At 38.0% G+C, this 15,044-nt stretch overlaps 1 protein-coding gene and 68 non-coding genes across 69 annotated transcripts in view; all 69 read left to right on the top strand.

Annotated features, from left to right (window-relative positions):
• Positions 1-15,044, top strand: part of LOC145254717 (uncharacterized) — a 281,182-nt gene that overhangs the window by 135,733 nt on the left and 130,405 nt on the right. The window lies entirely within an intron of this gene.
• Trnay-gua (transfer RNA tyrosine (anticodon GUA)) lies at positions 5-91 on the top strand. Its single transcript is given in 2 exon segments — positions 5-41; positions 56-91. It is a non-coding gene; the product is annotated as a tRNA-Tyr (tRNA).
• Positions 228-314, top strand: Trnay-gua (transfer RNA tyrosine (anticodon GUA)). Its single transcript is given in 2 exon segments — positions 228-264; positions 279-314. It is a non-coding gene; the product is annotated as a tRNA-Tyr (tRNA).
• Trnay-gua (transfer RNA tyrosine (anticodon GUA)) lies at positions 451-537 on the top strand. The gene is given in 2 exon segments: positions 451-487; positions 502-537. It is a non-coding gene; the product is annotated as a tRNA-Tyr (tRNA).
• Positions 674-760, top strand: Trnay-gua (transfer RNA tyrosine (anticodon GUA)). The gene is given in 2 exon segments: positions 674-710; positions 725-760. It is a non-coding gene; the product is annotated as a tRNA-Tyr (tRNA).
• On the top strand, positions 897-983 carry Trnay-gua (transfer RNA tyrosine (anticodon GUA)). Its single transcript is given in 2 exon segments — positions 897-933; positions 948-983. It is a non-coding gene; the product is annotated as a tRNA-Tyr (tRNA).
• Trnay-gua (transfer RNA tyrosine (anticodon GUA)) lies at positions 1,120-1,206 on the top strand. Its single transcript is given in 2 exon segments — positions 1,120-1,156; positions 1,171-1,206. It is a non-coding gene; the product is annotated as a tRNA-Tyr (tRNA).
• Trnay-gua (transfer RNA tyrosine (anticodon GUA)) lies at positions 1,343-1,429 on the top strand. The gene is given in 2 exon segments: positions 1,343-1,379; positions 1,394-1,429. It is a non-coding gene; the product is annotated as a tRNA-Tyr (tRNA).
• Trnay-gua (transfer RNA tyrosine (anticodon GUA)) lies at positions 1,566-1,652 on the top strand. Its single transcript is given in 2 exon segments — positions 1,566-1,602; positions 1,617-1,652. It is a non-coding gene; the product is annotated as a tRNA-Tyr (tRNA).
• On the top strand, positions 1,789-1,875 carry Trnay-gua (transfer RNA tyrosine (anticodon GUA)). Its single transcript is given in 2 exon segments — positions 1,789-1,825; positions 1,840-1,875. It is a non-coding gene; the product is annotated as a tRNA-Tyr (tRNA).
• Trnay-gua (transfer RNA tyrosine (anticodon GUA)) lies at positions 2,012-2,098 on the top strand. Its single transcript is given in 2 exon segments — positions 2,012-2,048; positions 2,063-2,098. It is a non-coding gene; the product is annotated as a tRNA-Tyr (tRNA).
• Positions 2,235-2,321, top strand: Trnay-gua (transfer RNA tyrosine (anticodon GUA)). Its single transcript is given in 2 exon segments — positions 2,235-2,271; positions 2,286-2,321. It is a non-coding gene; the product is annotated as a tRNA-Tyr (tRNA).
• Positions 2,458-2,544, top strand: Trnay-gua (transfer RNA tyrosine (anticodon GUA)). The gene is given in 2 exon segments: positions 2,458-2,494; positions 2,509-2,544. It is a non-coding gene; the product is annotated as a tRNA-Tyr (tRNA).
• Positions 2,681-2,767, top strand: Trnay-gua (transfer RNA tyrosine (anticodon GUA)). The gene is given in 2 exon segments: positions 2,681-2,717; positions 2,732-2,767. It is a non-coding gene; the product is annotated as a tRNA-Tyr (tRNA).
• On the top strand, positions 2,904-2,990 carry Trnay-gua (transfer RNA tyrosine (anticodon GUA)). Its single transcript is given in 2 exon segments — positions 2,904-2,940; positions 2,955-2,990. It is a non-coding gene; the product is annotated as a tRNA-Tyr (tRNA).
• Trnay-gua (transfer RNA tyrosine (anticodon GUA)) lies at positions 3,127-3,213 on the top strand. The gene is given in 2 exon segments: positions 3,127-3,163; positions 3,178-3,213. It is a non-coding gene; the product is annotated as a tRNA-Tyr (tRNA).
• On the top strand, positions 3,350-3,436 carry Trnay-gua (transfer RNA tyrosine (anticodon GUA)). Its single transcript is given in 2 exon segments — positions 3,350-3,386; positions 3,401-3,436. It is a non-coding gene; the product is annotated as a tRNA-Tyr (tRNA).
• On the top strand, positions 3,573-3,659 carry Trnay-gua (transfer RNA tyrosine (anticodon GUA)). The gene is given in 2 exon segments: positions 3,573-3,609; positions 3,624-3,659. It is a non-coding gene; the product is annotated as a tRNA-Tyr (tRNA).
• Trnay-gua (transfer RNA tyrosine (anticodon GUA)) lies at positions 3,796-3,882 on the top strand. The gene is given in 2 exon segments: positions 3,796-3,832; positions 3,847-3,882. It is a non-coding gene; the product is annotated as a tRNA-Tyr (tRNA).
• Trnay-gua (transfer RNA tyrosine (anticodon GUA)) lies at positions 4,019-4,105 on the top strand. The gene is given in 2 exon segments: positions 4,019-4,055; positions 4,070-4,105. It is a non-coding gene; the product is annotated as a tRNA-Tyr (tRNA).
• Positions 4,242-4,328, top strand: Trnay-gua (transfer RNA tyrosine (anticodon GUA)). The gene is given in 2 exon segments: positions 4,242-4,278; positions 4,293-4,328. It is a non-coding gene; the product is annotated as a tRNA-Tyr (tRNA).
• On the top strand, positions 4,465-4,551 carry Trnay-gua (transfer RNA tyrosine (anticodon GUA)). The gene is given in 2 exon segments: positions 4,465-4,501; positions 4,516-4,551. It is a non-coding gene; the product is annotated as a tRNA-Tyr (tRNA).
• Positions 4,688-4,774, top strand: Trnay-gua (transfer RNA tyrosine (anticodon GUA)). Its single transcript is given in 2 exon segments — positions 4,688-4,724; positions 4,739-4,774. It is a non-coding gene; the product is annotated as a tRNA-Tyr (tRNA).
• Trnay-gua (transfer RNA tyrosine (anticodon GUA)) lies at positions 4,911-4,997 on the top strand. The gene is given in 2 exon segments: positions 4,911-4,947; positions 4,962-4,997. It is a non-coding gene; the product is annotated as a tRNA-Tyr (tRNA).
• Positions 5,134-5,220, top strand: Trnay-gua (transfer RNA tyrosine (anticodon GUA)). Its single transcript is given in 2 exon segments — positions 5,134-5,170; positions 5,185-5,220. It is a non-coding gene; the product is annotated as a tRNA-Tyr (tRNA).
• Positions 5,357-5,443, top strand: Trnay-gua (transfer RNA tyrosine (anticodon GUA)). The gene is given in 2 exon segments: positions 5,357-5,393; positions 5,408-5,443. It is a non-coding gene; the product is annotated as a tRNA-Tyr (tRNA).
• Positions 5,580-5,666, top strand: Trnay-gua (transfer RNA tyrosine (anticodon GUA)). The gene is given in 2 exon segments: positions 5,580-5,616; positions 5,631-5,666. It is a non-coding gene; the product is annotated as a tRNA-Tyr (tRNA).
• On the top strand, positions 5,803-5,889 carry Trnay-gua (transfer RNA tyrosine (anticodon GUA)). Its single transcript is given in 2 exon segments — positions 5,803-5,839; positions 5,854-5,889. It is a non-coding gene; the product is annotated as a tRNA-Tyr (tRNA).
• On the top strand, positions 6,026-6,112 carry Trnay-gua (transfer RNA tyrosine (anticodon GUA)). The gene is given in 2 exon segments: positions 6,026-6,062; positions 6,077-6,112. It is a non-coding gene; the product is annotated as a tRNA-Tyr (tRNA).
• On the top strand, positions 6,249-6,335 carry Trnay-gua (transfer RNA tyrosine (anticodon GUA)). Its single transcript is given in 2 exon segments — positions 6,249-6,285; positions 6,300-6,335. It is a non-coding gene; the product is annotated as a tRNA-Tyr (tRNA).
• Positions 6,472-6,558, top strand: Trnay-gua (transfer RNA tyrosine (anticodon GUA)). Its single transcript is given in 2 exon segments — positions 6,472-6,508; positions 6,523-6,558. It is a non-coding gene; the product is annotated as a tRNA-Tyr (tRNA).
• Trnay-gua (transfer RNA tyrosine (anticodon GUA)) lies at positions 6,695-6,781 on the top strand. Its single transcript is given in 2 exon segments — positions 6,695-6,731; positions 6,746-6,781. It is a non-coding gene; the product is annotated as a tRNA-Tyr (tRNA).
• Positions 6,918-7,004, top strand: Trnay-gua (transfer RNA tyrosine (anticodon GUA)). Its single transcript is given in 2 exon segments — positions 6,918-6,954; positions 6,969-7,004. It is a non-coding gene; the product is annotated as a tRNA-Tyr (tRNA).
• On the top strand, positions 7,141-7,227 carry Trnay-gua (transfer RNA tyrosine (anticodon GUA)). Its single transcript is given in 2 exon segments — positions 7,141-7,177; positions 7,192-7,227. It is a non-coding gene; the product is annotated as a tRNA-Tyr (tRNA).
• Trnay-gua (transfer RNA tyrosine (anticodon GUA)) lies at positions 7,364-7,450 on the top strand. Its single transcript is given in 2 exon segments — positions 7,364-7,400; positions 7,415-7,450. It is a non-coding gene; the product is annotated as a tRNA-Tyr (tRNA).
• Positions 7,587-7,673, top strand: Trnay-gua (transfer RNA tyrosine (anticodon GUA)). Its single transcript is given in 2 exon segments — positions 7,587-7,623; positions 7,638-7,673. It is a non-coding gene; the product is annotated as a tRNA-Tyr (tRNA).
• Trnay-gua (transfer RNA tyrosine (anticodon GUA)) lies at positions 7,810-7,896 on the top strand. Its single transcript is given in 2 exon segments — positions 7,810-7,846; positions 7,861-7,896. It is a non-coding gene; the product is annotated as a tRNA-Tyr (tRNA).
• Trnay-gua (transfer RNA tyrosine (anticodon GUA)) lies at positions 8,035-8,121 on the top strand. Its single transcript is given in 2 exon segments — positions 8,035-8,071; positions 8,086-8,121. It is a non-coding gene; the product is annotated as a tRNA-Tyr (tRNA).
• Trnay-gua (transfer RNA tyrosine (anticodon GUA)) lies at positions 8,258-8,344 on the top strand. The gene is given in 2 exon segments: positions 8,258-8,294; positions 8,309-8,344. It is a non-coding gene; the product is annotated as a tRNA-Tyr (tRNA).
• Trnay-gua (transfer RNA tyrosine (anticodon GUA)) lies at positions 8,481-8,567 on the top strand. The gene is given in 2 exon segments: positions 8,481-8,517; positions 8,532-8,567. It is a non-coding gene; the product is annotated as a tRNA-Tyr (tRNA).
• Positions 8,704-8,790, top strand: Trnay-gua (transfer RNA tyrosine (anticodon GUA)). The gene is given in 2 exon segments: positions 8,704-8,740; positions 8,755-8,790. It is a non-coding gene; the product is annotated as a tRNA-Tyr (tRNA).
• On the top strand, positions 8,927-9,013 carry Trnay-gua (transfer RNA tyrosine (anticodon GUA)). Its single transcript is given in 2 exon segments — positions 8,927-8,963; positions 8,978-9,013. It is a non-coding gene; the product is annotated as a tRNA-Tyr (tRNA).
• Trnay-gua (transfer RNA tyrosine (anticodon GUA)) lies at positions 9,150-9,236 on the top strand. Its single transcript is given in 2 exon segments — positions 9,150-9,186; positions 9,201-9,236. It is a non-coding gene; the product is annotated as a tRNA-Tyr (tRNA).
• On the top strand, positions 9,373-9,459 carry Trnay-gua (transfer RNA tyrosine (anticodon GUA)). Its single transcript is given in 2 exon segments — positions 9,373-9,409; positions 9,424-9,459. It is a non-coding gene; the product is annotated as a tRNA-Tyr (tRNA).
• Positions 9,596-9,682, top strand: Trnay-gua (transfer RNA tyrosine (anticodon GUA)). The gene is given in 2 exon segments: positions 9,596-9,632; positions 9,647-9,682. It is a non-coding gene; the product is annotated as a tRNA-Tyr (tRNA).
• Trnay-gua (transfer RNA tyrosine (anticodon GUA)) lies at positions 9,819-9,905 on the top strand. The gene is given in 2 exon segments: positions 9,819-9,855; positions 9,870-9,905. It is a non-coding gene; the product is annotated as a tRNA-Tyr (tRNA).
• Trnay-gua (transfer RNA tyrosine (anticodon GUA)) lies at positions 10,042-10,128 on the top strand. Its single transcript is given in 2 exon segments — positions 10,042-10,078; positions 10,093-10,128. It is a non-coding gene; the product is annotated as a tRNA-Tyr (tRNA).
• On the top strand, positions 10,265-10,351 carry Trnay-gua (transfer RNA tyrosine (anticodon GUA)). The gene is given in 2 exon segments: positions 10,265-10,301; positions 10,316-10,351. It is a non-coding gene; the product is annotated as a tRNA-Tyr (tRNA).
• Positions 10,488-10,574, top strand: Trnay-gua (transfer RNA tyrosine (anticodon GUA)). The gene is given in 2 exon segments: positions 10,488-10,524; positions 10,539-10,574. It is a non-coding gene; the product is annotated as a tRNA-Tyr (tRNA).
• On the top strand, positions 10,711-10,797 carry Trnay-gua (transfer RNA tyrosine (anticodon GUA)). The gene is given in 2 exon segments: positions 10,711-10,747; positions 10,762-10,797. It is a non-coding gene; the product is annotated as a tRNA-Tyr (tRNA).
• On the top strand, positions 10,934-11,020 carry Trnay-gua (transfer RNA tyrosine (anticodon GUA)). The gene is given in 2 exon segments: positions 10,934-10,970; positions 10,985-11,020. It is a non-coding gene; the product is annotated as a tRNA-Tyr (tRNA).
• Trnay-gua (transfer RNA tyrosine (anticodon GUA)) lies at positions 11,157-11,243 on the top strand. Its single transcript is given in 2 exon segments — positions 11,157-11,193; positions 11,208-11,243. It is a non-coding gene; the product is annotated as a tRNA-Tyr (tRNA).
• On the top strand, positions 11,379-11,465 carry Trnay-gua (transfer RNA tyrosine (anticodon GUA)). The gene is given in 2 exon segments: positions 11,379-11,415; positions 11,430-11,465. It is a non-coding gene; the product is annotated as a tRNA-Tyr (tRNA).
• Positions 11,602-11,688, top strand: Trnay-gua (transfer RNA tyrosine (anticodon GUA)). Its single transcript is given in 2 exon segments — positions 11,602-11,638; positions 11,653-11,688. It is a non-coding gene; the product is annotated as a tRNA-Tyr (tRNA).
• Trnay-gua (transfer RNA tyrosine (anticodon GUA)) lies at positions 11,825-11,911 on the top strand. Its single transcript is given in 2 exon segments — positions 11,825-11,861; positions 11,876-11,911. It is a non-coding gene; the product is annotated as a tRNA-Tyr (tRNA).
• On the top strand, positions 12,050-12,136 carry Trnay-gua (transfer RNA tyrosine (anticodon GUA)). Its single transcript is given in 2 exon segments — positions 12,050-12,086; positions 12,101-12,136. It is a non-coding gene; the product is annotated as a tRNA-Tyr (tRNA).
• Positions 12,273-12,359, top strand: Trnay-gua (transfer RNA tyrosine (anticodon GUA)). The gene is given in 2 exon segments: positions 12,273-12,309; positions 12,324-12,359. It is a non-coding gene; the product is annotated as a tRNA-Tyr (tRNA).
• On the top strand, positions 12,496-12,582 carry Trnay-gua (transfer RNA tyrosine (anticodon GUA)). The gene is given in 2 exon segments: positions 12,496-12,532; positions 12,547-12,582. It is a non-coding gene; the product is annotated as a tRNA-Tyr (tRNA).
• Positions 12,719-12,805, top strand: Trnay-gua (transfer RNA tyrosine (anticodon GUA)). The gene is given in 2 exon segments: positions 12,719-12,755; positions 12,770-12,805. It is a non-coding gene; the product is annotated as a tRNA-Tyr (tRNA).
• Trnay-gua (transfer RNA tyrosine (anticodon GUA)) lies at positions 12,942-13,028 on the top strand. The gene is given in 2 exon segments: positions 12,942-12,978; positions 12,993-13,028. It is a non-coding gene; the product is annotated as a tRNA-Tyr (tRNA).
• Trnay-gua (transfer RNA tyrosine (anticodon GUA)) lies at positions 13,165-13,251 on the top strand. Its single transcript is given in 2 exon segments — positions 13,165-13,201; positions 13,216-13,251. It is a non-coding gene; the product is annotated as a tRNA-Tyr (tRNA).
• On the top strand, positions 13,388-13,474 carry Trnay-gua (transfer RNA tyrosine (anticodon GUA)). Its single transcript is given in 2 exon segments — positions 13,388-13,424; positions 13,439-13,474. It is a non-coding gene; the product is annotated as a tRNA-Tyr (tRNA).
• Positions 13,611-13,697, top strand: Trnay-gua (transfer RNA tyrosine (anticodon GUA)). The gene is given in 2 exon segments: positions 13,611-13,647; positions 13,662-13,697. It is a non-coding gene; the product is annotated as a tRNA-Tyr (tRNA).
• On the top strand, positions 13,834-13,920 carry Trnay-gua (transfer RNA tyrosine (anticodon GUA)). Its single transcript is given in 2 exon segments — positions 13,834-13,870; positions 13,885-13,920. It is a non-coding gene; the product is annotated as a tRNA-Tyr (tRNA).
• Positions 14,057-14,143, top strand: Trnay-gua (transfer RNA tyrosine (anticodon GUA)). The gene is given in 2 exon segments: positions 14,057-14,093; positions 14,108-14,143. It is a non-coding gene; the product is annotated as a tRNA-Tyr (tRNA).
• On the top strand, positions 14,280-14,366 carry Trnay-gua (transfer RNA tyrosine (anticodon GUA)). The gene is given in 2 exon segments: positions 14,280-14,316; positions 14,331-14,366. It is a non-coding gene; the product is annotated as a tRNA-Tyr (tRNA).
• Trnay-gua (transfer RNA tyrosine (anticodon GUA)) lies at positions 14,503-14,589 on the top strand. The gene is given in 2 exon segments: positions 14,503-14,539; positions 14,554-14,589. It is a non-coding gene; the product is annotated as a tRNA-Tyr (tRNA).
• Positions 14,726-14,812, top strand: Trnay-gua (transfer RNA tyrosine (anticodon GUA)). The gene is given in 2 exon segments: positions 14,726-14,762; positions 14,777-14,812. It is a non-coding gene; the product is annotated as a tRNA-Tyr (tRNA).
• Positions 14,949-15,035, top strand: Trnay-gua (transfer RNA tyrosine (anticodon GUA)). The gene is given in 2 exon segments: positions 14,949-14,985; positions 15,000-15,035. It is a non-coding gene; the product is annotated as a tRNA-Tyr (tRNA).

The raw sequence follows: 15,044 nt of genomic DNA, 5'->3' as shown, positions 1-15,044 counted from the left end.
GCTTCTCGCGATAGCTCAGTTGGTAGAGCAGAGGACTGTAGTTGGTCTTACTGTTATCCTTAGGTCGATGGTTCGAATCCGTCTCGCGAGATTTTGTGTTTGGTTATTTATTCTTTTCTTGTTTTCATTCCTTTACGACATTTTCCGCTATTTCTCTCTTTTCTTGTTTACTATACACAAGTTAAATTACTTAGAAATGTAAAGAAAAGCAGCGCCGTCTATAGCTTCTCGCGATAGCTCAGTTGGTAGAGCGGAGGACTGTAGTTGGTCTTACTGTTATCCTTAGGTCGATGGTTCGAATCCGTCTCGCGAGATTTTGTGTTTGGTTATTTATTCTTTTCTTGTTTTCATTCCTTTACGACATTTGCCGCTATTTCTTTCTTTTCTAGTTTACTATACACAAGTTAAATTACTTAGAAATGTAAAGAAAAGCGGCGTCGTCTATAGCTTCTCGCGATAGCTCAGTTGGTAGAGCGGAGGACTGTAGTTGGTCTTACTGTTATCCTTAGGTCGATGGTTCGAATCCGTCTCGCGAGATTTTGAGTTTGGTTATTTATTCTTTTCTTGTTTTCATTCCTTTACGACATTTTCCGCTATTTCTCTCTTTTCTAGTTTACTATACAAAAGTTAAATTACTTAGAAATGTAAAGAAAAGCAGCGTCGTCTATAGCTTCTCGCGATAGCTCAGTTGGTAGAGCGGAGGACTGTAGTTGGTCTTACTGTTATCCTTAGGTCGATGGTTCGAATCCGTCTCGCGAGATTTTGTGTTTAGTTATTTATTCTTTTCTTGTTTTCATTCCTTTACGACATTTTCCGCTATTTCTCTCTTTTCTAGTTTACTATACAAAAGTTAAATTACTTAGAAATGTAAAGAAAAGCAGCGTCGTCTATAGCTTCTCGCGATAGCTCAGTTGGTAGAGCGGAGGACTGTAGTTGGTCTTACTGTTATCCTTAGGTCGATGGTTCGAATCCGTCTCGCGAGATTTTGTGTTTGGTTATTTATTCTTTTCTTGTTTTCATTCCTTTACGACATTTTCCGCTATTTCTCTCTTTTCTTGTTTACTATACACAAGTTAAATTACTTAGAAATGTAAAGAAAAGCAGCGCCGTCGATAGCTTCTTGCGATAGCTCAGTTAGTAGAGCGGAGGACTGTAGTTGGTCTTACTGTTATCCTTAGGTCGATGGTTCGAATCCGTCTCGCGAGATTTTGTGTTTGGTTATTTATTCTTTTCTTGTTTTCATTCCTTTACGACATTTTCCGCTATTTCTCTCTTTTCTTGTTTACTATACAAAAGTTAAATTACTTAGAAATTTATAGAAAAGCAGCGTCGTCTATAGCTTCTCGCGATAGCTCAGTTGGTAGAGCGGAGGACTGTAGTTGGTCTTACTGTTATCCTTAGGTCGATGGTTCGAATCCGTCTCGCGAGATTTTGTGTTTGGTTATTTATTCTTTTCTTGTTTTCATTCCTTTACGACATTTTCCGCTATTTCTCTCTTTTCTAGTTTACTATACAAAAGTTAAATTACTTAGAAATGTAAAGAAAAGCAGCGTCGTCTATAGCTTCTCGCGATAGCTCAGTTGGAAGAGCGGCGGACTGTAGTTGGTCTTACTGTTATCCTTAGGTCGATGGTTCGAATCCGTCTCGCGAGATTTTGTGTTTGGTTATTTATTCTTTTCTTGTTTTCATTCCTTTACGACATTTTCCGCTATTTCTCTCTTTTCTTGTTTACTATACACAAGTTAAATTACTTAGAAATGTAAAGAAAAGCAGCGCCGTCCATAGCTTCTCGCGATAGCTCAGTTGGTAGAGCGGAGGACTGTAGTTGGTCTTACTGTTATCCTTAGGTCGATGGTTCGAATCCGTCTCGCGAGATTTTGTGTTTGGTTATTTATTCTTTTCTTGTTTTCATTCCTTTACGACATTTTCCGCTATTTCTCTCTTTTCTTGTTTACTATACACAAGTTAAATTACTTAGAAATGTTAAGAAAAGCAGCGTCGTCTATAGCTTCTCGCGATAGCTCAGTTGGTAGAGCGGAGGACTGTAGTTGGTCTTACTGTTATCCTTAGGTCGATGGTTCGAATCCGTCTCGCGAGATTTTGTGTTTGGTTATTTATTCTTTTCTTGTTTTCATTCCTTTACGACATTTTCCGCTATTTCTCTCTTTTCTTGTTTACTATACAAAAGTTAAATTACTTAGAAATTTATAGAAAAGCAGCGTCGTCTATAGCTTCTCGCGATAGCTCAGTTGGTAGAGCGGAGGACTGTAGTTGGTCTTACTGTTATCCTTAGGTCGATGGTTCGAATCCGTCTCGCGAGATTTTGTGTTTGGTTATTTATTCTTTTCTTGTTTTCATTCCTTTACGACATTTTCCGCTATTTCTCTCTTTTCTTGTTTACTATACACAAGTTAAATTACTTAGAAATGTAAAGAAAAGCAGCGCCATTTATAGCTTCTCGCGATAGCTCAGTTGGTAGAGCGGAGGACTGTAGTTGGTCTTACTGTTATCCTTAGGTCGATGGTTCGAATCCGTCTCGCGAGATTTTGTGTTTGGTTATTTATTCTTTTCTTGTTTTCATTCCTTTACGACATTTTTTGCTATTTCTCTCTTTTCTTGTTTACTATACACAAGTTAAATTACTTAGAAATGTAAAGAAAAGCAGCGCCGTCTATAGCTTCTCGCGATAGCTCAGTTGGTAGAGCGGAGGACTGTAGTTGGTTTTACTGTTATCCTTAGGTCGATGGTTCGAATCCGTCTCGCGAGATTTTGTGTTTGGTTATTTATTCTTTTCTTGTTTTCATTCCTTTACGACATTTTCCGCTATTTCTCTCTTTTCTTGTTTACTATACAAAAGTTAAATTACTTAGAAATTTATAGAAAAGCAGCGTCGTCTATAGCTTCTCGCGATAGCTCAGTTGGTAGAGCGGAGGACTGTAGTTGGTCTTACTGTTATCCTTAGGTCGATGGTTCGAATCCGTCTCGCGAGATTTTGTGTTTGGTTATTTATTCTTTTCTTGTTTTCATTCCTTTACGACATTTTCCGCTATTTCTCTCTTTTCTAGTTTACTATACAAAAGTTTAATTACTTAGAAATGTAAAGAAAAGCAGCGTCGTCTATAGCTTCTCGCGATAGCTCAGTTGGTAGAGCGGAGGACTGTAGTTGGTCTTACTGTTATCCTTAGGTCGATGGTTCGAATCCGTCTCGCGAGATTTTGTGTTTGGTTATTTATTCTTTTCTTGTTTTCATTTCTTTACGACATTTTCCGCTATTTCTCTCTTTTCTTGTTTACTATACACAAGTTAAATTACTTAGAAATTTATAGAAAAGCAGCGTCGTCTATAGCTTCTCGCGATAGCTCAGTTGGTAGAGCGGAGGACTGTAGTTGGTCTTACTGTTATCCTTAGGTCGATGGTTCGAATCCGTCTCGCGAGATTTTGTGTTTGGTTATTTATTCTTTTCTTGTTTTCATTCCTTTACGACATTTTCCGCTATTTCTCTCTTTTCTTGTTTACTATACAAAAGTTAAATTACTTAGAAATTTATAGAAAAGCAGCGTCGTCTATAGCTTCTCGCGATAGCTCAGTTGGTAGAGCGGAGGACTGTAGTTGGTCTTACTGTTATCCTTAGGTCGATGGTTCGAATCCGTCTCGCGAGATTTTGTGTTTGGTTATTTATTCTTTTCTTGTTTTCATTCCTTTACGACATTTTCCGCTATTTCTCTCTTTTCTTGTTTACTATACACAAGTTAAATTACTTAGAAATTTATAGAAAAGCAGCGTCGTCTATAGCTTCTCGCGATAGCTCAGTTGGTAGAGCGGAGGACTGTAGTTGGTCTTACTGTTATCCTTAGGTCGATGGTTCGAATCCGTCTCGCGAGATTTTGTGTTTGGTTATTTATTCTTTTCTTGTCTCCATTCCTTTACGACATTGTCCGCTATTTCTCTCTTTTCTAGTTTACTATACAAAAGTTAAATTACTTAGAAATGTAAAGAAAAGCAGCGCCGTCTATAGCTTCTCGCGATAGCTCAGTTGGTAGAGCGGAGGACTGTAGTTGGTCTTACTGTTATCCTTAGGTCGATGGTTCGAATCCGTCTCGCGAGATTTTGTGTTTGGTTATTTATTCTTTTCTTGTTTTCATTCCTTTACGACATTTTCCGCTATTTCTCTCTTTTCTTGTTTACTATACAAAAGTTAAATTACTTAGAAATTTATAGAAAAGCAGCGTCGTCTATAGCTTCTCGCGATAGCTCAGTTGGTAGAGCGGAGGACTGTAGTTGGTCTTACTGTTATCCTTAGGTCGATGGTTCGAATCCGTCTCGCGAGATTTTGTGTTTGGTTATTTATTCTTTTCTTGTTTTCATTCCTTTACGACATTTTCCGCTATTTCTCTCTTTTCTTGTTTACTATACACAAGTTAAATTACTTAGAAATGTAAAGAAAAGCAGCGCCGTCGATAGCTTCTCGCGATAGCTCAGTTAGTAGAGCGGAGGACTGTAGTTGGTCTTACTGTTATCCTTAGGTCGATGGTTCGAATCCGTCTCGCGAGATTTTGTGTTTGGTTATTTATTCTTTTCTTGTTTTCATTCCTTTACGACATTTTCCGCTATTTCTCTCTTTTCTTGTTTACTATACAAAAGTTAAATTACTTAGAAATTTATAGAAAAGCAGCGTCGTCTATAGCTTCTCGCGATAGCTCAGTTGGTAGAGCGGAGGACTGTAGTTGGTCTTACTGTTATCCTTAGGTCGATGGTTCGAATCCGTCTCGCGAGATTTTGTGTTTGGTTATTTATTCTTTTCTTGTTTTCATTCCTTTACGACATTTTCCGCTATTTCTCTCTTTTCTAGTTTACTATACAAAAGTTAAATTACTTAGAAATGTAAAGAAAAGCAGCGTCGTCTATAGCTTCTCGCGATAGCTCAGTTGGTAGAGCGGAGGACTGTAGTTGGTCTTACTGTTATCCTTAGGTCGATGGTTCGAATCCGTCTCGCGAGATTTTGTGTTTGGTTATTTATTCTTTTCTTGTTTTCATTCCTTTACGACATTTTCCGCTATTTCTCTCTTTTCTAGTTTACTATACACAAGTTAAATTACTTAGAAATGTAAAGAAAAGCAGCGCCGTCCATAGCTTCTCGCGATAGCTCAGTTGGTAGAGCGGAGGACTGTAGTTGGTCTTACTGTTATCCTTAGGTCGATGGTTCGAATCCGTCTCGCTAGATTTTGTGTTTGGTTATTTATTCTTTTCTTGTTTTCATTCCTTTACGACATTTTCCGCTATTTCTCTCTTTTCTTGTTTACTATACACAAGTTAAATTACTTAGAAATGTTAAGAAAAGCAGCGTCGTCTATAGCTTCTCGCGATAGCTCAGTTGGTAGAGCGGAGGACTGTAGTTGGTCTTACTGTTATCCTTAGGTCGATGGTTCGAATCCGTCTCGCGAGATTTTGTGTTTGGTTATTTATTCTTTTCTTGTTTTCATTCCTTTACGACATTTTCCGCTATTTCTCTCTTTTCTTGTTTACTATACAAAAGTTAAATTACTTAGAAATTTATAGAAAAGCAGCGTCGTCTATAGCTTCTCGCGATAGCTCAGTTGGTAGAGCGGAGGACTGTAGTTGGTCTTACTGTTATCCTTAGGTCGATGGTTCGAATCCGTCTCGCGAGATTTTGTGTTTGGTTATTTATTCTTTTCTTGTTTTCATTCCTTTACGACATTTTCCGCTATTTCTCTCTTTTCTTGTTTACTATACACAAGTTAAATTACTTAGAAATGTAAAGAAAAGCAGCGCCGTCTATAGCTTCTCGCGATAGCTCAGTTGGTAGAGCGGAGGACTGTAGTTGGTCTTACTGTTATCCTTAGGTCGATGGTTCGAATCCGTCTCGCGAGATTTTGTGTTTGGTTATTTATTCTTTTCTTGTTTTCATTCCTTTACGACATTTTCCGCTATTTCTCTCTTTTCTTGTTTACAATACACAAGTTAAATTACTTAGAAATGTAAAGAAAAGCAGCGCCGTCTATAGCTTCTCGCGATAGCTCAGTTGGTAGAGCGGAGGACTGTAGTTGGTCTTACTGTTATCCTTAGGTCGATGGTTCGAATCCGTCTCGCGAGATTTTGTGTTTGGTTATTTATTCTTTTCTTGTTTTCATTCCTTTACGACATTTTCCGCTATTTCTCTCTTTTCTTGTTTACTATACAAAAGTTAAATTACTTAGAAATTTATAGAAAAGCAGCGTCGTCTATAGCTTCTCGCGATAGCTCAGTTGGTAGAGCGGAGGACTGTAGTTGGTCTTACTGTTATCCTTAGGTCGATGGTTCGAATCCGTCTCGCGAGATTTTGTGTTTGGTTATTTATTCTTTTCTTGTTTTCATTCCTTTACGACATTTTCCGCTATTTCTCTCTTCTCTAGTTTACTATACAAAAGTTTAATTACTTAGAAATGTAAAGAAAAGCAGCGTCGTCTATAGCTTCTCGCGATAGCTCAGTTGGTAGAGCGGAGGACTGTAGTTGGTCTTACTGTTATCCTTAGGTCGATGGTTCGAATCCGTCTCGCGAGATTTTGTGTTTGGTTATTTATTCTTTTCTTGTTTTCATTCCTTTACGACATTTTCCGCTATTTCTCTCTTTTCTTGTTTACTATACACAAGTTAAATTACTTAGAAATTTATAGAAAATCAGCGTCGTCTATAGCTTCTCGCGATAGCTCAGTTGGTAGAGCGGAGGACTGTAGTTGGTCTTACTGTTATCCTTAGGTCGATGGTTCGAATCCGTCTCGCGAGATTTTGTGTTTGGTTATTTATTCTTTTCTTGTTTTCATTCCTTTACGACATTTTCCGCTATTTCTCTCTTTTCTTGTTTACTATACAAAAGTTAAATTACTTAGAAATTTATAGAAAAGCAGCGTCGTCTATAGCTTCTCGCGATAGCTCAGTTGGTAGAGCGGAGGACTGTAGTTGGTCTTACTGTTATCCTTAGGTCGATGGTTCGAATCCGTCTCGCGAGATTTTGTGTTTGGTTATTTATTCTTTTCTTGTTTTCATTCCTTTACGACATTTTCCGCTATTTCTCTCTTTTCTTGTTTACTATACACAAGTTAAATTACTTAGAAATTTATAGAAAAGCAGCGTCGTCTATAGCTTCTCGCGATAGCTCAGTTGGTAGAGCGGAGGACTGTAGTTGGTCTTACTGTTATCCTTAGGTCGATGGTTCGAATCCGTCTCGCGAGATTTTGTGTTTGGTTATTTATTCTTTTCTTGTTTTCATTCCTTTACGACATTGTCCGCTATTTCTCTCTTTTCTAGTTTACTATACAAAAGTTAAATTACTTAGAAATGTAAAGAAAAGCAGCGCCGTCTATAGCTTCTCGCGATAGCTCAGTTGGTAGAGCGGAGGACTGTAGTTGGTCTTACTGTTATCCTTAGGTCGATGGTTCGAATCCGTCTCGCGAGATTTTGTGTTTGGTTATTTATTCTTTTCTTGTTTTCATTCCTTTACGACATTTTCCGCTATTTCTCTCTTTTCTTGTTTACTATACACAAGTTAAATTACTTAGAAATTTATAGAAAAGCAGCGTCGTCTATAGCTTCTCGCGATAGCTCAGTTGGTAGAGCGAAGGACTGTAGTTGGTCTTACTGTTATCCTTAGGTCGATGGTTCGAATCCGTCTCGCGAGATTTTGTGTTTGGTTATTTATTCTTTTCTTGTTTTCATTCCTTTACGACATTTTCCGCTATTTCTCTCTTTTCTAGTTTACTATACACAAGTAAAATTACTTACAAATGTAAAGAAAAGCAGCGTCGTCTATAGCTTCTCGCGATAGCTCAGTTGGTAGAGCGGAGGACTGTAGTTGGTCTTACTGTTATCCTTAGGTCGATGGTTCGAATCCGTCTCCCGAGATTTTGTGTTTGGTTATTTATTCTTTTCTTTTTTTTTCATTCCTTTACGACATTTTCCGCTATTTCTCTCTTCTCTTGTTTAATATACACAAGTTAAATTACTTAGAAATGTAAAGAAAAGCAGCGCCGTCTATAGCTTCTCGCGATAGCTCAGTTGGTAGAGCGGAGGACTGTAGTTGGTCTTACTGTTATCCTTAGGTCGATGGTTCGAATCCGTCTCGCGAGATATTGTGTTTGGTTATGTATTCTTTTCTTGTTTTCATTCCTTTACGACATTTTCCGCTATTTCTCTCTTTTCTTGTTTACTATACAAAAGTTAAATTACTTAGAAATTTATAGAAAAGCAGCGTCGTCTATAGCTTCTCGCGATAGCTCAGTTGGTAGAGCGGAGGACTGTAGTTGGTCTTACTGTTATCCTTAGGTCGATGGTTCGAATCCGTCTCGCGAGATTTTGTGTTTGGTTATTTATTCTTTTCTTGTTTTCATTCCTTTACGACATTTTCCGCTATTTCTCTCTTTTCTTGTTTACTATACAAAAGTTAAATTACTTAGAAATGTAAAGAAAAGCAGCGTCGTCTATAGCTTCTCGCGATAGCTCAGTTGGTAGAGCGGAGGACTGTAGATGGTCTTACTGTTATCCTTAGGTCGATGGTTCGAATCCGTCTCGCGAGATTTTGAGTTTGGTTATTTATTCTTTTCTTGTTTTCATTCCTTTACGACATTTTCCGCTATTTCTCTCTTTTCTAGTTTACTATACAAAAGTTAAATTACTTAGAAATGTAAAGAAAAGCAGCGTCGTCTATAGCTTCTCGCGATAGCTCAGTTGGTAGAGCGGAGGACTGTAGTTGGTCTTACTGTTATCCTTAGGTCGATGGTTCGAATCCGTCTCGCGAGATTTTGTGTTTGGTTATTTATTCTTTTCTTTTTTTCATTCCTTTACGACATTTTCCGCTATTTCTCTCTTTTCTTGTTTACTATACACAAGTTAAATTACTTAGAAATTTAAAGAAAAGCAGCGCCGTCTATAGCTTCTCGCGATAGCTCAGTTGGTAGAGCGGAGGACTGTAGTTGGTCTTACTGTTATCCTTAGGTCGATGGTTCGAATCCGTCTCGCAAGATTTTGTGTTTGGTTATTTATTCTTTTCTTGTTTTCATTCCTTTACGACATTTTCCGCTATTTCTTTCTTTTCTAGTTTACTATACAAAAGTTAAATTACTTAGAAATGTAAAGAAAAGCAGCGTCGTCTATAGCTTCTCGCGATAGCTCAGTTGGTAGAGCGGAGGACTGTAGTTGGTCTTACTGTTATCCTTAGGTCGATGGTTCGAATCCGTCTCGCGAGATTTTGTGTTTGGTTATTTATTCTTTTCTTGTTTTCATTCCTTTACGACATTTTCCGCTATTTCTCTCTTTTCTTGTTTACTATACACAAGTTAAATTACTTAGAAATGTAAAGAAAAGCAGCGCCGTCTATAGCTTCTCGCGATAGCTCAGTTGGTAGAGCGGAGGACTGTAGTTGGTCTTACTGTTATCCTTAGGTCGATGGTTCGAATCCGTCTCGCGAGATTTTGAGTTTGGTTATTTATTCTTTTCTTGTTTTCATTCCTTTACGACATTTTCCGCTATTTCTCTCTTTTCTAGTTTACTATACAAAAGTTAAATTACTTAGAAATGTAAAGAAAAGCAGCGTCGTCTATAGCTTCTCGCGATAGCTCAGTTGGTAGAGCGGAGGACTGTAGTTGGTCTTACTGTTATCCTTAGGTCGATGGTTCGAATCCGTCTCGCGAGATTTTGTGTTTGGTTATTTATTCTGTTCTTGTTTTCATTCCTTTACGACATTTTCCGCTATTTCTCTCTTTTCTAGTTTACTATACACAAGTTAAATTACTTAGAAATGTAAAGAAAAGCAGCGTCGTCTATAGCTTCTCGCGATAGCTCAGTTGGTAGAGCGGAGGACTGTAGTTGGTCCTACTGTTATCCTTAGGTCGATGGTTCGAATCCGTCTCGCGAGATTTTGTGTTTGGTTATTTATTCTTTTCTTGTTTTCATTCCTTTACGACATTTTCCGCTATTTCTCTCTTTTCTAGTTTACTATACAAAAGTTAAATTACTTAGAAATGTAAAGAAAAGCAGCGTCGTCTACAGCTTCTCGCGATAGCTCAGTTGGTAGAGCGGAGGACTGTAGTTGGTCTTACTGTTATCCTTAGGTCGATGGTTCGAATCCGTCTCGCGAGATTTTGTGTTTGGTTATTTATTCTGTTCTTGTTTTCATTCCTTTACGACATTTTCCGCTATTTCTCTCTTTTCTAGTTTACTATACAAAAGTTAAATTACTTAGAAATGTAAAGAAAAGCAGCGTCGTGTATAGCTTCTCGCGATAGCTCAGTTGGTAGAGCGGAGGACTGTAGTTGGTCCTACTGTTATCCTTAGGTCGATGGTTCGAATCCGTCTCGCGAGATTTTGTGTTTGGTTATTTATTCTTTTCTTGTTTTCATTCCTTTACGACATTTTCCGCTATTTCTCTCTTTTCTTGTTTACTATACACAAGGTAAATTACTTAGAAATGTAAAGAAAAGCAGCGTCGTCTATAGCTTCTCGCGATAGCTCAGTTGGTAGAGCGGAGGACTGTAGTTGGTCCTACTGTTATCCTTAGGTCGATGGTTCGAATCCGTCTCGCGAGATTTTGTGTTTGGTTATTTATTCTTTTCTTGTTTTCATTCCTTTACGACATTTTCCGCTATTTCTCTCTTTTCTTGTTTACTATACACAAGGTAAATTACTTAGAAATGTAAAGAAAAGCAGCGTCGTCTATAGCTTCTCGCGATAGCTCAGTTGGTAGAGCGGAGGACTGTAGTTGGTCTTACTGTTATCCTTAGGTCGATGGTTCGAATCCGTCTCGCGAGATTTTGTGTTTGGTTATTTATTCTTTTCTTGTTTTCATTCCTTTACGGCATTTTCCGCTATTTCTCTCTTTTCTAGTTAACTATACAAAAGTTAAATTACTTAGAAATGTAAAGAAAAGCACCGTCGTCTATAGCTTCTCGCGATAGCTCAGTTGGTAGAGCGGAGGACTGTAGTTGGTCTTACTGTTATCCTTAGGTCGATGGTTCGAATCCGTCTCGCGAGATTTTGTGTTTGGTTATTTATTCTTTTCTTGTTTTCATTCCTTTACGACATTTTCCGCTATTTCTCTCTTTTCTTGTTTACTATACACAAGTTAAATTACTTAGAAATGTAAAGAAAAGCAGCGCCGTCTATAGCTTCTCGCGATAGCTCAGTTGGTAGAGCGGAGGACTGTAGTTGGTCTTACTGTTATCCTTAGGTCGATGGTTCGAATCCGTCTCGCGAGATTTTGTGTTTGGTTATTTATTCTTTTCTTGTTTTCATTCCTTTACGACATTTTCCGCTATTTCTCTCTTGCTTGTTTACTATACAAAAGTTAAATTACTTAGAAATTTATAGAAAAGCAGCGTCGTCTATAGCTTCTCGCGATAGCTCAGTTGGTAGAGCGGAGGACTGTAGTTGGTCTTACTGGTATCCTTAGGTCGATGGTTCGAATCCGTCTCGCGAGATTTTGTGTTTGGTTATTTATTCTTTTCTTGTTTTCATTCCTTTACGAAATTTTCCGCTATTTCTCTCTTTTCTAGTTTACTATACAAAAGTTAAATTACTTAGAAATGTAAAGAAAAGCAGCGTCGTCTATAGCTTCTCGCGAGAGCTCAGTTGGTAGAGCGGAGGACTGTAGTTGGTCTTACTGTTATCCTTAGGTCGATGGTTCGAATCCGTCTCGCGAGATTTTGTGTTTGGTTATTTATTCTTTTCTTGTTTTCATTCCTTTACGACATTTTCCGCTATTTCTCTCTTTTCTAGTTTACTATACACAAGTAAAATTACTTACAAATGTAAAGAAAAGCAGCGTCGTCTATAGCTTCTCGCGATAGCTCAGTTGGTAGAGCGGAGGACTGTAGTTGGTCTTACTGTTATCCTTAGGTCGATGGTTCGAATCCGTCTCCCGAGATTTTGTGTTTGGTTATTTATTCTTTTCTTTTTTTTTCATTCCTTTACGACATTTTCCGCTATTTCTCTCTTCTCTTGTTTAATATACACAAGTTAAATTACTTAGAAATGTAAAGAAAAGCAGCGCCGTCTATAGCTTCTCGCGATAGCTCAGTTGGTAGAGCGGAGGACTGTAGTTGGTCTTACTGTTATCCTTAGGTCGATGGTTCGAATCCGTCTCGCGAGATTTTGAGTTTGGTTATTTATTCTTTTCTTGTTTTCATTCCTTTACGACATTTTCCGCTATTTCTCTCTTTTCTTGTTTACTATACACAAGTTAAATTACTTAAAAATGTAAAGAAAAGCAGCGCCGTCTATAGCTTCTCGCGATAGCTCAGTTGGTAGAGCGGAGGACTGTAGTTGGTCTTACTGTTATCCTTAGGTCGATGGTTCGAATCCGTCTCGCGAGATTTTGTGTTTGGTTATTTCTTCTTTTCTTGTTTTCATTCCTTTACGACATTTTCCGCTATTTCTCTCTTTTCTTGTTTACTATACACAAGTTAAATTACATAGAAATGTAAAGAAAAGCAGCGCCGTCTATAGCTTCTCGCGATAGCTCAGTTGGTAGAGCGGAGGACTGTAGTTGGTCTTACTGTTATCCTTAGGTCGATGGTTCGAATCCGTCTCGCGAGATTTTGTGTTTGGTTATTTATTCTTTTCTTGTTTTCATTCCTTTACGACATTTTCCGCTATTTCTCTCTTTTCTTGTTTACTATACACAAGTTAAATTACTTAGAAATGTAAAGAAAAGCAGCGCCGTCTATAGCTTCTCGCGATAGCTCAGTTGGTAGAGCGGAGGACTGTAGTTGGTCTTACTGTTATCCTTAGGTCGATGGTTCGAATCCGTCTCGCGAGATTTTGTGTTTGGTTATTTATTCTTTTCTTGTTTTCATTCCTTTACGACATTTTCCGCTATTTCTCTCTTTTCTTGTTTACTATACACAAGTTAAATTACTTAAAAATGTAAAGAAAAGCAGCGTCGTCTATAGCTTCTCGCGATAGCTCAGTTGGTAGAGCGGAGGACTGTAGTTGGTCTTACTGTTATCCTTAGGTCGATGGTTCGAATCCGTCTCGCGAGATTTTGTGTTTGGTTATTTATTCTTTTCTTGTTTTCATTCCTTTACGACATTTTCCGCTATTTCTCTCTTTTCTTGTTTACTATACACAAGTTAAATTACTTAGAAATGTAAAGAAAAGCAGCGCCGTCTATAGCTTCTCGCGATAGCTCAGTTGGTAGAGCGGAGGACTGTAGTTGGTCTTACTGTTATCCTTAGGTCGATGGTTCGAATCCGTCTCGCGAGATTTTGTGTTTGGTTATTTATTCTTTTCTTGTTTTCATTCCTTTACGACATTTTCCGCTATTTCTCTCTTTTCTTGTTTACTATACACAAGTTAAATTACTTAGAAATGTAAAGAAAAGCAGCGCCGTCTATAGCTTCTCGCGATAGCTCAGTTGGTAGAGCGGAGGACTGTAGTTGGTCTTACTGTTATCCTTAGGTCGATGGTTCGAATCCGTCTGTCGAGATTTTGTGTTTGGTTATTTATTCTTTTCTTGTTTTCATTCCTTTACGACATTTTCCGCTATTTCTCTCTTTTCTTGTTTACTATACACAAGTTAAATTACTTAGAAATGTAAAGAAAAGCAGCGCCGTCTATAGCTTCTCGCGATAGCTCAGTTGGTAGAGCGGAGGACTGTAGTTGGTCTTACTGTTATCCTTAGGTCGATGGTTCGAATCCGTCTCGTGAGATTTTGTGTTTGGTTATTTATTCTTTTCTTGTTTTCATTCCTTTACGACATTTTCCGCTATTTCTCTCTTTTCTTGTTTACTATACACAAGTTAAATTACTTAGAAATGTAAAGAAAAGCAGCGCCGTCTATAGCTTCTCGCGATAGCTCAGTTGGTAGAGCGGAGGACTGTAGTTGGTCTTACTGTTATCCTTAGGTCGATGGTTCGAATCCGTCTGTCGAGATTTTGTGTTTGGTTATTTATTCTTTTCTTGTTTTCATTCCTTTACGACATTTTCCGCTATTTCTCTCTTTTCTTGTTTACTATACACAAGTTAAATTACTTAGAAATGTAAAGAAAAGCAGCGCCGTCTATAGCTTCTCGCGATAGCTCAGTTGGTAGAGCGGAGGACTGTAGTTGGTCTTACTGTTATCCTTAGGTCGATGGTTCGAATCCATCTTTCGAGATTTTGTGTTTGGTTATTTATTCTTTTCTTGTTTTCATTCCTTTACGACATTTTCCGCTATTTCTCTCTTTTCTTGTTTACTATACACAAGTTAAATTACTTAGAAATGTAAAGAAAAGCAGCGCCGTCTATAGCTTCTCGCGATAGCTCAGTTGGTAGAGCGGAGGACTGTAGTTGGTCTTACTGTTATCCTTAGGTCGATGGTTCAAATCCGTCTCGCGAGATTTTGAGTTTGGTTATTTATTCTATTCTTGTTTTCATTCCTTTACGACATTTTCCGCTATTTCTCTCTTTTCTTGTTTACTATACACAAGTTAAATTACTTAGAAAGGTAAAGAAAAGCAGCGCCGTCTATAGCTTCTCGCGATAGCTCAGTTGGTAGAGCGGAGGACTGTAGTTGGTCTTACTGTTATCCTTAGGTCGATGGTTCGAATCCGTCTCGCGAGATTTTGAGTTTGGTTATTTATTCTTTTCTTGTTTTCATTCCTTTACGACATTTTCCGCTATTTCTCTCTTTTCTTGTTTACTATACACAAGTTAAATTACTTAGAAATGTAAAGAAAAGCAGCGCCGTCTATAGCTTCTCGCGATAGCTCAGTTGGTAGAGCGGAGGACTGTAGTTGGTCTTACTGTTATCCTTAGGTCGATGGTTCGAATCCGTCTCGCGAGATTTTGAGTTTGGTTATTTATTCTATTCTTGTTTTCATTCCTTTACGACATTTTCCGCTATTTCTCTCTTTTCTTGTTTACTATACACAAGTTAAATTACTTACAAATTTGAAGAAAAGCAGCGCCGTCTATAGCTTCTCGCGATAGCTCAGTTGGTAGAGCGGAGGACTGTAGTTGATCTTACTGTTATCCTTAGGTCGATGGTTCGAATCCGTGTCGCGAGATTTTATGTT

The sequence above is a fragment of the Euprymna scolopes genome, chromosome 30 (assembly GCF_053919585.1).
Source record: "Euprymna scolopes isolate OS-2025 chromosome 30, ASM5391958v1, whole genome shotgun sequence".
In the NCBI taxonomy this organism is placed as follows: Eukaryota; Metazoa; Mollusca; class Cephalopoda; order Sepiida; family Sepiolidae; genus Euprymna; species Euprymna scolopes.
This window is presented reverse-complemented; position numbering and strand designations above follow the sequence as displayed.